Genomic DNA, 16,118 nt, shown 5'->3' on the forward strand with positions numbered 1-16,118 from the left:
TTGCCGACCCTTGGACCGCCGACCTGCGCGTGGCGACGGTCGGCCTGAAATATTTGGGTGTTTTCCTCTCGACTTCGCGAGCCGTGGCCTGGACACGCAGTGTCTTGCCGGTGTGGGAACGGGTCCAGGCTGATGTTAAAACATGGTCCAGAATGCCCCTTACAATCTTTGGGAGGTCGGCCATCTTTAAGATGGTGGCGCTGCCGAGACTGTTGTACCAACTTCAACATTTCCCGCACCCTATTGGCATGGAGTGGTTCCGTCATGTGAACTCTGTGCTGAGCCGCTTCCTGTGGGATGGCGGAGCAGCCAGGGTGGCCCCGAGGACGTGCTTTCTGTCCACTTACTGTGGTGGTTTGGCCACATCCGACCTCCTCTCCTACTACCAGGCGTCACATCTTCTTGTCCTCAATGAATGGTGGTACGGGGACAGGAGTGACCCGGCCTATGCCCTGGAGAGACATCTCATGGGTGACCGTACGCTCCACACCGTTCTTTACTCGGCCCGTATACGCCGTGGGTTGCCGTCGGTGACAAAAGTGGTCTTTGCAGTGTGGCGGCAGTCTTTGCGCCGCATGGGTTGGTGGGGCAAATTAACGGCTGAAACGCCGCTGTGGCACAGCGGTTTGCTCCCAGAACTGGCGGCCCTGGCCGGGTTCGAGGGTTGGGAGGCTATTGGAATTACACAACTGGGCCAAGTCATGTCAGGCGCAACCCTCAAGTCCTTTGAGGAACTCCGAGTGGAGTTCCAGATGCCTCAGTCCCAGTTCTTCCGTTACTTACAGCTGAGACATGCCCTCGCCCCAAGCATTGCCGGCCTCGACTCCCTGCCGGAGTTCAGCCCGATTGAGGCGAAAGTGTTTATGGGAGACTTGGGAGACAAGAAGGTCTCTAGGATTTATCAGTCCCTTGTTACTCACTGCTCATCCACTCTCAGCTCCCTTCGGGAAGCATGGGAGGTAGAGGTGGGCGCCTTGGATGAGGACGACTGGAGGGAGGCGCTGGAGTCCCCGCGCGGCACCGCTATCGCGGTTCGGCTCCGCCTGATACAATTCAAATACCTGCATCGTGCCTATTATACACGTGAACAACTGTGGAAGGCTGGTTTGATTGCGTCACCGGAGTGCCTGCGCTGTGGGGAATTGCCTGGCTCCCTGTTGCATACGGTGTGGTCGTGTGGTCGCCTGGCTGGATTCTGGAGGGGCGTATGGAATTGCCTGGCTGAGGTCCTGGGCTGGGATCTTCCTCGAACCCACCGGCTAGGCCTGCTGCACATCATGGAAGGGGTTGGGGGCAACATATATAAACGTCACCTGTTGCTCCTGGGCCTGGTGGTTGCTAAGCGTGACTTGGCTCGGGCCTGGAAATCTGTGAGGGCCCCCCCCCTGTCTGCGTGGAAGGCTGGGCTGGACTACTTTATGGGTCTTGAGAAACCGGTCTTTGAGGCGCGGGGCTGCCCACGCAAACACTTCAAGATCTGGAAGCGGTGGGCCGACTACCGTGGCCTGTCCTTGGAACCCCCGGCAGAGCAGGAGGAGGACATTTGATCGCAGTGACTTTTCTGGCCCCAATGGCAAAACCCAGGTTGCACTATACCTGCTTCCTCTATGTGAATCGTCTTTGTGTTGCTTCTGTACATGTGTGGCGGGGGGGGGGGGGGATGGTGGGTACGGGTGGGGGTGTAGTTGGGGTTGGGATGGGTTGTTAGGGCATTTTTAAAGCTGAGCTTTATTGATACTTGCTTCGTGAATACTATGTATGTCACCATTACATTGATACTGATGTGGTGATCTTGGTGTGTGAAGATGCCACATTCTTGATACTCTTTTGCTCAATAAAATTGGTTGTGAAAAAAAAAAATTTTTATTTCTTTTTCTGAACAGATTGGTCACGTATATTTATCATACTTTGTTGTCCTTCCCCCACCTGACGTGAGAGCCCTGATGAAGGTGCGCCCATTGATCATACCTTGCACTGAAACGCGCGTCGGCGTTATTTGAACGTGGGAGTTTATGTTCATCTAACTGGAATCCCCTGGTCTTGTACCACGGAGATCAGTGTTTTTCCTCCCACTCCTTATATCATTCAGAGGACTGTTTTTGAGAAACGTGTTTATTTGTGGATGTATGTGTGTGATTGAATGAGCTTGGAGTATGTGTTGGAAAGTCTGGTGTGGGGACATGTTTTGATGTATATTTATTGATGTTTTGACATGATAATTTTGTGCCATGAGGTGCTGCGAGTAAATAGTTTTTAGTCATATTGCAAGGTCTTGCATTCTCTTTTTTGACCCTACGAGCTTTTCAACAAGATCACATGACTTTAGTATTATTTCTTAAAAACATGTTTGTCTTAAGGATTACAATGCTTTATTTCCCTATTTGATTACTATTAGGGGTGCCGCTTTGCTAGTTGGGGCGAGCTGTTGTTTCCCTTGTGCCACCAGTGATCCTTGGAGCCCTTAGCTTTCTTTGCCTGACGCTGGAGTGTGCAGCCTGAGCGGAGAGGACACATCGAGGCCCGCATGCAGGACTCAAAGTCCCAGGAGCACTTGGGCCGCTGTAACACCTGGCCACCTCGCTGAGGCCCGCCATCTAATCAAGGGTGCTATTTAGCCATTTTGCCGTGCCGCTACGCGGCAGTGTGCCCGGGAGCAGCCCGGGACAAGGGCGGGACCGTCTGTGGCAGTCCGGGGCCGAAGGAGGCCGGGCTGGGCCATCCCTCTAAACCTTTCTGCAAAAGACATCTTGGGTGAACTTTACAGCGGTATCTCGTTTTAATGTTACTTCATAATATGCAGTCGAAGTGATTAGCAAAACTCGTTGTTTAAATATTTCTTTTGGGCCATTTTGGTATAGTTTATGGTCTTCCTGCTCTTGGTATAATCTTGTATTTTAGGTATTTTATTTTACCCCCCAATTGGCTGTAAGTGGCTGTGAGCAGCAGCATGGGCAAGGGAGATAAGCCGACTGCTCACCGCCCTACGACCCGGCTATTAGCGGCTTCTACGCAACCCCTACCTAGCCTTACGGCTATTGATAAAACGGCTCAAAAAACAATAGGGGTTGTGGCTAACGCTATAGAAAATACGGAAAGGCGCCTTCCGATTACCCCTGCTATGCCTTTCTCCACTCTTCTGGAAGACTGCTCCGTAGCCACAGCTTTTCCTACAGATTTTATGACCTCCCTTATGCCCTCATTCTCAGACCTACCCGGTGCTCAGATTGAGTCTGACCCAGAGTTTGTAGTTGAGAGCGCTTAATCACGATCTTCCTCTTCCCCCGCCCAGGTTCCACCCCAGTAGCACGTGCGTGGTGCCAGACCCAAAAAATCTAAGGAAAAGGGGAAACCCACTAAGGCACGAGTACCTACTCCTGCTTGCGAAGATTCCGAGCAGGGCTCCCGTGACCCTAACCCCGGTCCTCGTGTTTTCGCTGGTCCCCCTCTCTGGACTACTGACCTTTTGTCCGATCTCCAGACCCACATGGAACTGGTCATCAATACTCACTTTAAATCCTTGTCCTCTAAGATTGATAGACTGGTTTCTTTGATAAATAGTAAAGGCCCAGGGAAAGCACAGACCGCCACTGCGTCGGGGAATAATATCTCGGCAGTAGCTATAGGACCCACCAACACGGCTCAGAAGGATCATCCTCCGGGCAACAGTCTTTGACCTAATCCCTCCACCTCTGCACTGATCCCCCCTAAGATCACGATTCCCACACTAACTACTAACGGCCCAGGTCCCATTGGTCGCCCCACTATGTCTCCATCTGTCCCGGGATGCAAAGTACAGGAACCACCAGGGCTGCCAAAGCCAACCGGGCTCTTAGAGGGCCCGCTAGGAAATAACAACATGCTGGGCTCTTCTAAATTTCTTCCCCTACCCCAGCTTCCTCCGGAAGCCTCGCCCTTCGTGGTGGTGCTCACAGGCGTCCCTAACCTCCCATGCGATACAAGGGAATCCTTTCCGGAATTGAAGAACAAAGTTATCTTCTGGTTAAGTAGGCACAGACCTTTAACGGGTGTCGGGCAGGGAGAAATTATGTTTGCACGTAGAGTAAGTTGGTTGGGGACGATACCTAAGGATATTAGTGGTGACTGTGTGATTGTAAATTTTCGGGATCCAAGGGCTGTCTAACATGTATTACACTATGGAGGGTTTTCTCACGCGAACTCTATTAACACTGTCCACTTGGGGTATTTCTACTCACAACCTTCAGCTTTAGGGGGTCTGACCCATTTCGCCCCTTTCTTGCTGGTTATGATTACGAATTTAACATTGCTGTGGGTAATAGATACTCTGCCCTAAGCAATATAGACTGACCACTACCAATCTGTTCCCCCGTAGGATCTGATTTGCCCCACTTAGTGTGTGAAGGTGGGGGGAATTCTAGCAGAGTGAAGGGTGCTTCTGGTCAGACAGTTGGTCTGGAAGGGACACATTTTATTATTCCTCCGCCCCCTCCTAATCAAGTGTTATTTAGTTCTGTAGAGGAAGAGTGTAACCATTTACATTCTAAACCTGCCTGCCCTATCGAGCCTCTACTACTGGCGGAACACCCGGTTCCTGCTTCAACTCACTTTCCACTTATAGGCTCTTGGAATGTAGCAGGACTTGAGAGAAAGCTGCTAAATCCGGAGTGGGGAGAGCTGATGGAGTGCTATGATTTATGTCTCTTCCAAGAGACCTGGATGCTGTGGAGGGATACACGTCCTTCCATGTCCCAGCAGTTCAGGGCTTGAGGGGCAGACCTACGGGGGGCTATGTATTTGGGTTGCTGTTCATCTGGGATGCACGGTAAAGGTTGTAGATTCTCACTGCCCGGACATTCTTTGTGTTCTACTGAATTTTAATAAGGGGACTATGCTGGCAGTGTTTAATATATAACTGCGCCCTTATCCGCTCCAGCTCGGCCTATCAACTTTGGAAGCACTGGAGGCTCTCTTACAATCTCTCCCCCCGGGTGCTCATAAAATTATTGGTGCAGACCTCAATTGCCATTTTGAGCCACTTTCGGGGATTCCCTCTATATCCTCGGACGAGGACGAAAGTTGTGTCATTCCGGACTGCACCATGTACCCTGAAAAGCGCCTACTTCCACTGGCCCTTGCAATTAACAAGTTGGTTTTCCTATATTCACTAAGGGCCGTTAATGGTAGATTGGTCCCAGATGTTCCAGGAACTAGCACATTTAATAGACTGGGGGAAGCTCTACCATAGATTACATACTGGTGAATGTAGAGTTTTGGGCTTGTCTCAGAACTTTTTCTGTGATCCCAAGGGTTGACAGCGATCACAATTTACTGTCATTAGAACTGCTAGCTCCCCTTGGTTGCCACAATGATCAAGGACGTGAAGAGACGGCTACTGACTGCAATCTAGTCATAGCAGAGGGAGGGAGAAGAGTTAGATGGGAGAGGATTGCACTGGCGCCTGAGAGGCTGGCAGAATTATATCAACTCGTAAGTTCTCTCACAGAGGTCTCCAAACTCCTGGGCGCAGCTTGCGAACCTCTCCCTCCCCACTCCCAGGGGCTGCAAGACATACATAACAACCTTTTCGGCTCCATGGCCCGCTATTTCTATTCTTCGTGTGTTAGGAGCGGTGGGATAAAGAGGCGGGATAACTGGTTTAATAAAGCATGTAGCTACGCGAAGAGGTGCTTGATCAGGGAGGTCAAATCGGGCTCAATTTCTAGCATTAGAACGGCGAGGGAGGTGTATAAAACTTTGATTAAGGAGGCTAGGGCTGAGTGGGAAGCCGCCAGGTGGGACAATATCCGAGTGGCATTGGGAACCAGAGATTTCAGTTCATTCTGGAATCTTGTGCGAGTCGGGTCGGTCGAGGGGAAGTCTGCCATCATCTCTAATCTTAGTGAAGACGCTTGGCGAGATCACTTTAAGCCCCTGTATTCATTTGGCCATAGAGACCACCATTAGGAGGCCGTAATGCAAACCCGCCCCACAGAATTGGCTCTCCTGGAAGCTCTGGCCCCGGTCTGCCCACCTTGCTCTGTCCATGAAGTGCGGGTGGCCCTTGATAGTCTGAAATTACGAAAAGCCCCGGGCCTGGACAGGATCCTCGGCGACCTCTACTGTAGCGAACAAAAGGTATGGGCCCCCTATATCTGTGTTTATTTTAATGCCATTCTTCAGGGTTTGGAGATCCCTGAAACCTGGCTGGGAGCCGAAATAATCCCCGTTCATAAGAAAGTCTCCCCCCTTGACCCGGCTAACTACCGCCCCATAAGTACAAGTTACTACTTGTGTAACAATATATCTGTAAGAGACATTAGTTAGTGATAGATTCCTTACCTTAGAATAGGGGTCTCCAAACCGGTCCTGGAGGGCTGGATCCATGCCAGATTTTTTGGATATCTCCATTGAGATACATGTAGTAATTTAAAAAATCTGGCATGGATCCGGCCCTCCATGACCGGTTTGGAGACCCCTGCCTTAGAATATCCCCACTGTTATAAAACAGGGGTAGACCCAATGTAGTCAAAGGACCTGGGTAATCAGCAGTATAGACAACAAATGGTCCTCGACATAATTTCACTGGTGAAAAATAATCATAACATTTGATCAATCTTACTAACTCCACATTCAGACTTAATCTATAGTCTTTCTGACATGGATGATGCTAGCCCACAACCTCAAAGAACATTTACAGTATGTGCCAATAAATCAATAAACTCGAAAAGAAGGGGGTTCAGCTGAGGTAATTAATTTAATATATCATGTATTAACAAATGGAAATCAATGTCTCTATATACATATATTTACACAAATCCTAAAACAAAATACATTTTTACTCTAAAACAGGAAAAAAGAGAACGTGCACAGAGAAAGATAAAGCGTGTGCTCAAGTGAATGATCAAGAGGATCAGAAAAACAGTGTAGGTCATTTATATACAGGGAAACATTGAGCCTGTCCTAGGTATAGCTTGTAAAAAATACTTCTTTTTTACTCGCTAAGTGCTATCTACAATTCCTTGGTCCTTAGATTGCCCCGTTGGCAATAGGATTACCAGGGAGAAGGGGATGGAAGGTGGACTGGGGACAGGGGTCACTAGGTACAGGCTCCCAGAAGGGAATGTCGTCGACGTTTCGACCCAAATAAAGAAAGAGTGGGCGGTTCAAGTCCTCAACAACGGGTCTTCATCAGGACGGAGTGACAGGGGATATCTCTCAAAGTGCACGTCAATTAAAACCATTTGTATGGCACCCTCCCGTGGTGCCTTGATACGTCCAAGTGCGACGACCGGTCCGCACTTGTAATATGCAAGTGTCCAAAATTATACCAATGCGTTTGTCACTGGTGTGCTTATTTCAAAATTATATAATGTTAATCCAGCACGTCTGATGCCACATGCTCGTGTGTATAATCAGCGCCGAGGTATCTTGTTGTTTTAGCTCCGTTTCGCAGTGTGCAGCCTTCCGTCTTGCACCGCGTTATGGAATGCGGAACGTTCTTTATTAGGGATTTTACCAGATTTTACCAGTTTTGGCTTTAGACATTGTTGGCACTGTCAAATATCCTAAAGCATTCAATTTAAATTTAGAACAACAAATTCCAAAGTGCAGTAGTAAGGGGCTTACATCAGCTCATTCCATGATACATTAAAAGTCAATCCTGTAGACAAACAAACAGGAAGATTAAAGGATTAAAATCTCACTTAGACGAATATGAATGGGCTCTGCTACCACGTCCAAAACATGCAACGTCCACAATCCAGAAACCAAAATCCATGGCCCAGCCCAGCCTCGCCCTGCCACAGACTGCCACAGACTGCCACAGACTGTCCTGCCCTTGTCCCGGGCTTCTCCCGGCGACGCCCACGCGCGTTTCGCTACGGGGAGACTGAGCTCTGATTTTGTAGCGCCTCCAGGCGCGTGATTGGCGGCTGGTCACGATGCCGCTGGGGAGTCTGGGGGAAGTAGTCCTCTCCTCGGCTCGGCGGCCGCTATGCTGGAGTGGCGGCGGCTGGAGTGTGAACCAAGAAGTGAGCAGGAAGCAGGTAACAAACTGTAATGGCCCCCAAAAGTGCTTAGGCAGCCCCTGCTCCACCGGGACTGAGCTGGGATTTTGTAGCGCCTCCAGGCGCGTGATTGGCGGCTGGAGGCTGGTCACAATTGGACTCAAAAACACACAGAAATTTTAAGATTACAGACAGACATGTTAACTAAGACAAAACTGCGAACACGCGCAAACGAACGCAATCTTGTAATCAGAGTCATCCCAGAAAGATGCAGATTCACATACCTGACCTCTAATGAGGGAGAAACGGTACCAATAGCTTATAAATCACACTTGTACACACAAGCTGAAATGAAATTCAGTTCTACTGAAAAAATTCTAACTGCGGTCCAAACTGCTGTAGCAAAAGAAAGAGCCCTAGCCCAAGGGAAGAGTATATGTGTTTTGACAGCAGTATCAGCCCTTGAGGCAGTAACAAGACCAGGCATTCCAAATGCTATAGCTCTAGATCCAAAATGGATACAATGGGAAAATTCTATTGCTACAGAAGACGTGAAACACGCTTTTGATCCGAAAATGAAAAAACTAGAAAATCTGGAATACGAATAAAAATGCCCACTGTCAGTAGAAATTCTGCCTCTCGTACAGTACACCTGTGTAATCAGATTTGCACAACACTATGTTGTGGGAAAACAAATTTACAATGCTGCGTGCGCGATTGTTAAAGGTCGCTGGCGCTTAGGTAAATTTAGACCGACGGTCACTTACACTGAATCACTCAAACTGTACAGCTCAGCGAGCTCTAAATCTAGATCTCTAAAGATGGCGCTTGAAAATGCCGATCGTGAATTCCCGACACTAATAGTGTGCAATTCGCATTACTGCGTCCGGTCTTACAATAATTCCATGCAGACCTGGATAAAAAACGGTTACAAAGATGAGACAGGTGCCACAATAAAGCATAAACAATTATGGGAACAAGTAGTTCTTTTGCAGAAAGAACTACAAAGGACTCACGTGATACATACGCAGAGTCTTCAACGTGATGGCGTTCACGTTCCAGGGAATTCATTGGCTGAAAGAGCCACAGCGGCACCTGATCACTCGGCTTCCGTAGCTACAAAAAAGTGTACGACAAAACAAATAGACTGTGAAACGCTGCTTGCAGTAAAAGCCTCAATGGAAGGCAATTATGCGGCGTTACCTCTAAACTATCCACTCGGCAATACATACATAATTGATGCAAACTCCGTTCCGTTTGCTCAAATCCCTGGAGTGGGGGATAGAGTAATTCCAAACATGAACCGGAGAGTCTTCTTGATACAAGAAGCACACATGGGATTGGGTCTGAGGCATCAAGAGAGACTGAAATCTCTAACAGAATTACAATCACAATAATGGTGGCCGGGGATGAGCGTGCAAATTTATAACTTTGCAATGAATTGTCAGGAATGCAACAGAGATCGCAGTAGTGAACTGGACCAGACACCAGCCCTACACCACTATTAGACAGCATCAGGCTATCTATGCGCAGACATCTAGACGGAAAAATGCGATCCCATATTTATTAAGACGTGATTCATTTAGATGAGACCCCCAGCGATCGGCTGACGCCAGAACTATTATAAAAGATTTGAGAATCTTTATCGGCACATACGCAATTGGCATGCTACATTCTGACCAGGGTCCTGCGTTTAGCTCTCGGGCTTACAAGGAGGCCATGGCCAGCATGGGAATTGCATTATTCTAGTCCATTCCATCCCGAGGGAAATGCGATAGTGGAGAGAAAAAACTGTGACATAAAGCAATCTGTAACAGCGAGGGTATTAGGTTTGGGTGACGGGTGGGTCAAACATCTAATAAGTGTCCAACGTAGTGTTAATAACATGCCAAGAAATTCTCTAGGAGGTATCAGTCAGTATGAACTTTTATTTGGTACTAGAATGATCATCCAGGACTGTCAGACTTCAGTGGTGAAACAAAAAACTTTTGATATCAAAGATCGTTTGGCTGTTTTACAGGACTTAAATGAAACAAGAAAAAGTCTGAGTAACGAAAAGCTAAAGCCAACAAGCACTGAAGGAAAACCACCTGTCCCAGCAAGACCTGTCTGGATTCCAAAGATTGGGGATCTGGTCAGAGAAAAGATTGCGGTGAAGAAGGAATTTGGGCCTTCTTACAGAAAAGCAGTAACTGTCTTAGCTGTCAGCGGAACAAGAACAGTTGTACTACAGCCCCTTGCTGGTAAAAAGGAGAACAGAGTTTTATCAATTGACCTGGTGAAACCACAACCATGTGGCTGATAATATGTAGTAGGCCCAGTGGACTCCCAAGAAATAGCAGAAGACCAAATCTCTCTACAATATAAGAGGCTCAAACTGAGAGACTAATCACATTTGATAAACCTGCAGTGATTAAAAAAGGACTATGCAACAAAGCCATGGAACTTATGCCTCTTGAAACACAAATTGCAACAGTTCATGAAGAAACACCAGTCTACAACGATGTAGCCTCGGACTATACAAATGTAACAAAAGAAAATGCAAAGATCAATGGAAATCCGGAAGCAATCCCACCAATTGACAGAACTACATCTGGGTACTTTATCAAGTTTGATGACTTTTCCGATGATCCAAGTGAACATGGAGACAAGCCAGCAACAAAAACTTTTAAAAAGAAAATCACAGAGCTCTTTCATCAACTGAGAGAAACATATCTAACTTCACCATGGATTAAAATATGGATTGTGTTAGGTGTATTTTCCTTCTTCTGTGGCTCATCTTGGTTTTAAGTTTGGGTAGATTTATTGATGGAAAATATAGTACAAAGAACACAGCAAGTCAGAACATCAACTTAGTCCTGAAACCACACAGATCCTCTCACATCGAAAAAAGAGAACTATCATTAGTGAACATCCCAGCCATCCCTATACCTGGTGGTATAGCATGGGACAGAATTGACTATGAAATCTATGGCCCGGTTGAGCTCTTGAAATATCCACACCAATTTAAGATTTCCTTAAGTGACTTTGTATCACCTAGTACCTTCTCTGATGATTGGGACTTTGAAAATATTAATAATATGAGGTCAGATTTAGAAATGTCAGCAAAATTTACAGAACATGAATATTTACAGGGTTCGTCGAATTACGAGGAAATGTATTGTTACAATCACTTTGGGCATCATTATCTGTATAAGTCTGCAAATCCTAGAAATGTTTTCAGTTATAATCAATGGGAACATTGTGCAACTCCGCCAAAAGGCAGTTCAAAATATTTTATGAGAAATTTTCAGACATCTCAGGGTTCAATTACACTAATACAGAAACGTTTTATTTCAAAATGTTAAACAGGACAGGAGTGAAAAACATGTTGACAAATACTAAACTGATTTATTTGGAAAAATTTTAAGAAAAAATGTCTACATTTGGTTTTGAATTTTGGAAAAAACATTGAAACAAAAACCATCTGGGGTACAAAAGAATGGCAGGTACAGGGTCTAGAATCATTGTTTAGAGCCTGCATGATCCCAGAACACATAATGTTACTGAATGACACAATTCAACAAACAACCTGTCTTGGTTTAGCCAAGATAAAAGATTTAAACAACCCGTCTATACCAAAGCCTATGCCCAATAGAAACACCACTACAGATGAGGGGTTAGATGTGTCCTATATTTTAAAACAAAACAGAATACTTCCAGACTGGAACAAATGGTTGATCTGGCCCACAGACACTAATAACTGTCAAGATAGATTCCTGAACAAAATAAAGGGGTTCAAACAGAACAGGCCAGACCCAAGATAGTCCCAGAGACAACATCCAGGGATAGTTACAACATACAGTGTAGGGAAACTATGCCTCGACTGGCTACAGAAATCCACAGTTCCCGAAATTAAGCAACACTTAACTTTACTTAAAGAAGGTGCTGACTTGCGAGATTTCTTACTGGGACCTCGCAAACAGCATCAAAAACGTTTCATATACGCCGGTATATACGCAGCTTACAATGAAGCTTGTAAGGTAACACAAATTGAAACTGCAGAAAAAATACAAGAAATTGATCGTATTCATTTGGAAAAATCCCTTTGTGTAGTGGACAATGGGTTAACGACTCTGTCCTCCAGAATTTATTCACTGGACAGCATTGTATCATCTGCTATTGATATAATAGAACAGGATATGATAATGTTACAACATGGTCAATCCCAATTGCGTTCTACTGTACAGCTTGGCTGGACGTTACAAAACCTCCGCTCAGGTCACGTGCCATGGCGTCTAATCAACATAACGTCATTATTTTCTATCTTTACCCTTACTGATAGACAAATCTCGTTGGCACAAAAAGGAGCCGATTATACGGTGCTGAGCATTGAAAAACTAGCAAGATTACCATTGACAATGTCAGAAAGACCTGTCATTGAATGGATAATACATGGCACCATTACAATCCTGATAACTTTTCAGTTTCAATACTGCCAAAAATATATACCAGCAGGCCTCTATGAAAGGTTGGGTAAAGGATACATCAAATCAACCTGGAATTTACCTTTTACACATAAATGTTATAATGGAGGGAAAAAAAGAGGTATTTCTTAGTGGTAACAATTGTAAAAAATCACTAAGCGGTACACTTCTGTGTCAAGGTATAAACTTGCATGGAGCCTGCGAAGGTTCATCAAACAACCTTTCATGTCATCTGCACGGCACCCCTGCTACACAGATAGAGCCCTTTTCCAGACAACTTTCCAACGGTAGCTACGTTATATTAAGTGACCACAGCTGTTGTGGCATGATGTAAGGAAAACCCTATCTTGTGAGCGTCACTTCCAGGGTCATTTGTTGTATGCAAGTATTGTATCCAAACAGCAATCCAGGCATGGAGGCAGCATTATAGCCTTCTGTGAATAGCTCTTCTATTCGAATTGATACTTTAAGCAGAATGAGGTCTATTCTTTTACAGACAACTGTGCCTTTAACCTTGTCCAAAGAAACGTATGACCTGCAAGTTGTTAGGACAACGGCAGAGATACATACCCTATTATCGACAAATTGCCCCGTACATTTCGCAGAAATGTTAAGCCAAATTTAAACATGTCAGATACCAGTGGCATCGCACATGTATTTAAGATAATTATTTCGGGGCTGTTAGCACCCTTTGAAACAGTTCTGGGCATCTTCCCAAATTTTGTGCATTCTCTTTTCGGTGGCCTGCCTCTTATTTTGGGACTCGTAGCAGGAATTTTATTTTTGTTCCTTCTGCTCCGATATGGCAAGCCAAGTTACAGACAAAACTCAGGCTACGATGGAAGAGACGATCCTAGCAATATGATACCGAGACCGTATTACTAAGGTCCTTGGATTGGCCCGGCTAAGAGATCTGAATACAACCTGGTTTCTTTCATTCAGACCAATTTGGCAAAATTGCATCTTACCTGTGCTTCGATGTTTGCTATGCGGAGAAGAATGCGTGTTGGACGTCTGTCTTACACTACCATCAGCAGTACCAATGGATATTGATGCTTTGCTTTGTCCGGTAACGACTCATGCAACGTGTTGTCCCCAGCGGCTACCGATTCTGATGACAGCATTCGTTGAGACTTCACCATTACGATTGGGTGGCGGTGAAGTACAAGATGAAAGCGGCACCACACAGGTACAACCTTCCGTAACCATTGCTAATCTAGACACCGATGATGTGAATGCATCGCATATATGCAATATTTCAACTTTTTCAGAGTTGGCCCAAATTTCACCTACTGTGGTAGACGCATTTTTTGCTGGCCTATCTGAGGTAATGTTCTCTCCTAACAACGAGAATAACAATTGAAATAGCGAGCACACAGCGTTCCCTGAACTCTGAATTCGTCCCTCAGTTTTTATAAACAGCACTGCTGAAAACATTTGGAACTATTTTTTCCCATGAAAGCAAAAGTATTTTTTTCCCAATTTCCAAAATATTTACTTTTTTTGGCACATGATACTCTGCTTAAAGTAGAACTATTATTAGAGAACAGAACTTCTATTCTTAGAGACTCTAGAGACAATATTTTTGAAATCAGCCTCTAGCTCATGTACGATCTTGTATGAATATGTGATTAAATGGTCTCGACTTTTTTTTCTGTATTAAGAGCCATTTCATGAATGTACATTTTGTGATTCATTCAGTCAACATTCTAAATGTACAAAATTTTATCTGAATGGTACCACTGCTTAAAGCGTACAGTGTAATACTCATTTTCGAGTATATATACCATTTCAAATGCATTTGATGTATTTTGGGGTGGGCTGGAAAACACATGCATACTTATATGTTTATATATTGCTTAGTATTTAGTAATGATGGACATTATACGTGGAGTAGGTGTTGTGGACAGTATACGTGAAGTGGGTGTTGTGAACGTATCTAGGACCCTAATTAAATATTCCGGATTTATGCCCTTATGTGGTTGTAACAAATCATTTCCTTATAAAGGCATAAGAATCATATCCATATTTAGTAATAGCCAATGCAGTCCAAATACGGCAAGGCTACTTCCTTAGACACCTAGAAAGTACAACGAGTTCTTTCAACAAACCAAACCTCCAGTAACCTGGGAATTCCCCATGCTTTTGTTTTGATTTGTAAAATAACTCCTGCGAGTCCGAAAGAATGGCCAGTTCTTAGTGACATCTTTTATTGACGTCTTATGTCCAACCTTACGGCAAACACGGCACCTTCCAGGTATAAATATACCAGCATTTGCCTTAAGCAACACACGGTGGTTTGGAGCAGAGCGGCTATCTACTTATCCGAAGCCCAGCTGATGAGAGTGCCGAAGGAAGCCGTCCCTCCCTTTTGACGCACTGAGAAAGACGCTGTCTTTTTCTCCTGCCGAGAAAATCCAGCTCCAGTGTTTCCAGTCACCCTTGTGGGTTACTGGGAGATCGAGTCCTGACAACGAGATACAAGACCTCCTTCATTCTAAAACCAAGGTACGGAGCTGATTAGACCCGTAGAGAATTCTTGAGTCAGATTCTTGGCAAAACTAACTTAACTTAAACTGCAACTCCCTTACTCCTTCCCACGTACTAGGCTTAGGTTTAGAAGCACTAGTTGAGTACATTTAGTCAACTTTTATCATTGTATGTAATTGTATATATTTTATCCGTTTTAAGTATCATATGGCTCAGAAACAATATCAATGCTTTTACAGTATTATCTTATAATACTCCTTTTATTGTACGCACTTTACTTTATAACAAGTATTGCAATTGTGGCAATTCATTTCTCTTGCATGAGAAAGAAGACTGCTCAATAAATAACACCTTTTATTGAAAACGCCCGCCTCTCTTTCTCTGCACCCTGGTGAAACTAAGTATGCACGGTTGACGGAGTGAAATAGCTATCTATTGTTTTCACACAACTCTGGAGATATACTCCTTATTCTGGGGGAGCAAAGTTGTCATGTTTATGGGGTTGTCAGAAACTAATCCCTTCTTGTCTAAATCAGGGAAGTTAACTCCTCGCTGTTCATTCGAGAAAGTTTCTAGTAACCTCTGAGCTAGCTGGCATACCTAATTAAGTCGAACATATTCAGTAGAGACCTAGTCGACCTCAGTCCTACGTCTAAACTGCTGTTTATGTTATTCCAATGTGCAGAGCCTATTGGGAATATAGGAACTACACTACAAGGAGAGGGTCGGGTAGTTTTTAGGGAGGGGGTTCGCTTCTTTTTCAAAATAGGGGTTTGGGTATTAGGCCTAAGGGCAGTAGAAAGAGTTGGTGTAGTTTTAGTGACAGCGCAGGGGGCTAGGAAGGGGTCGGTAGTGTTTGTTAAAGGTTAGGAACAGCATGGAGGTTGGTAGGGGATCAGGGTATTTGGACCACAGAGTTTGTAGCGGAGGGTGGGGAGGGGGGGGGGGGTGGTTGTGACCTTAGCCATGCATACCTCTTTACCATTCATACCTTTACCGTGAAATTACATGGTAAAGGCATGTGTGGTAAAGGAATGCGTGGTTAAAACGCATTCATAGTTTAGGCTGCTTGGTAGAGGCACACGTGGTAAGCCATGCATGCCTCTATAATACAACCTGAGCTACTAATATTATTAGTATTTTAACAGAGACCACCACCTTGGACAAGATTTTATTA

General features: G+C 45.1%; 1 protein-coding gene across 1 annotated transcript in view; it reads right to left on the reverse strand.

Moving 5' to 3' along the window:
• KCMF1 (potassium channel modulatory factor 1) overlaps nt 1–16,118 on the reverse strand; it is a 397,476-nt gene that overhangs the window by 243,364 nt on the left and 137,994 nt on the right. The window lies entirely within an intron of this gene.

The sequence above is a fragment of the Lissotriton vulgaris genome, chromosome 3_1 (assembly GCF_964263255.1).
Source record: "Lissotriton vulgaris chromosome 3_1, aLisVul1.2, whole genome shotgun sequence".
NCBI classification, from domain to species: Eukaryota; Metazoa; Chordata; class Amphibia; order Caudata; family Salamandridae; genus Lissotriton; species Lissotriton vulgaris.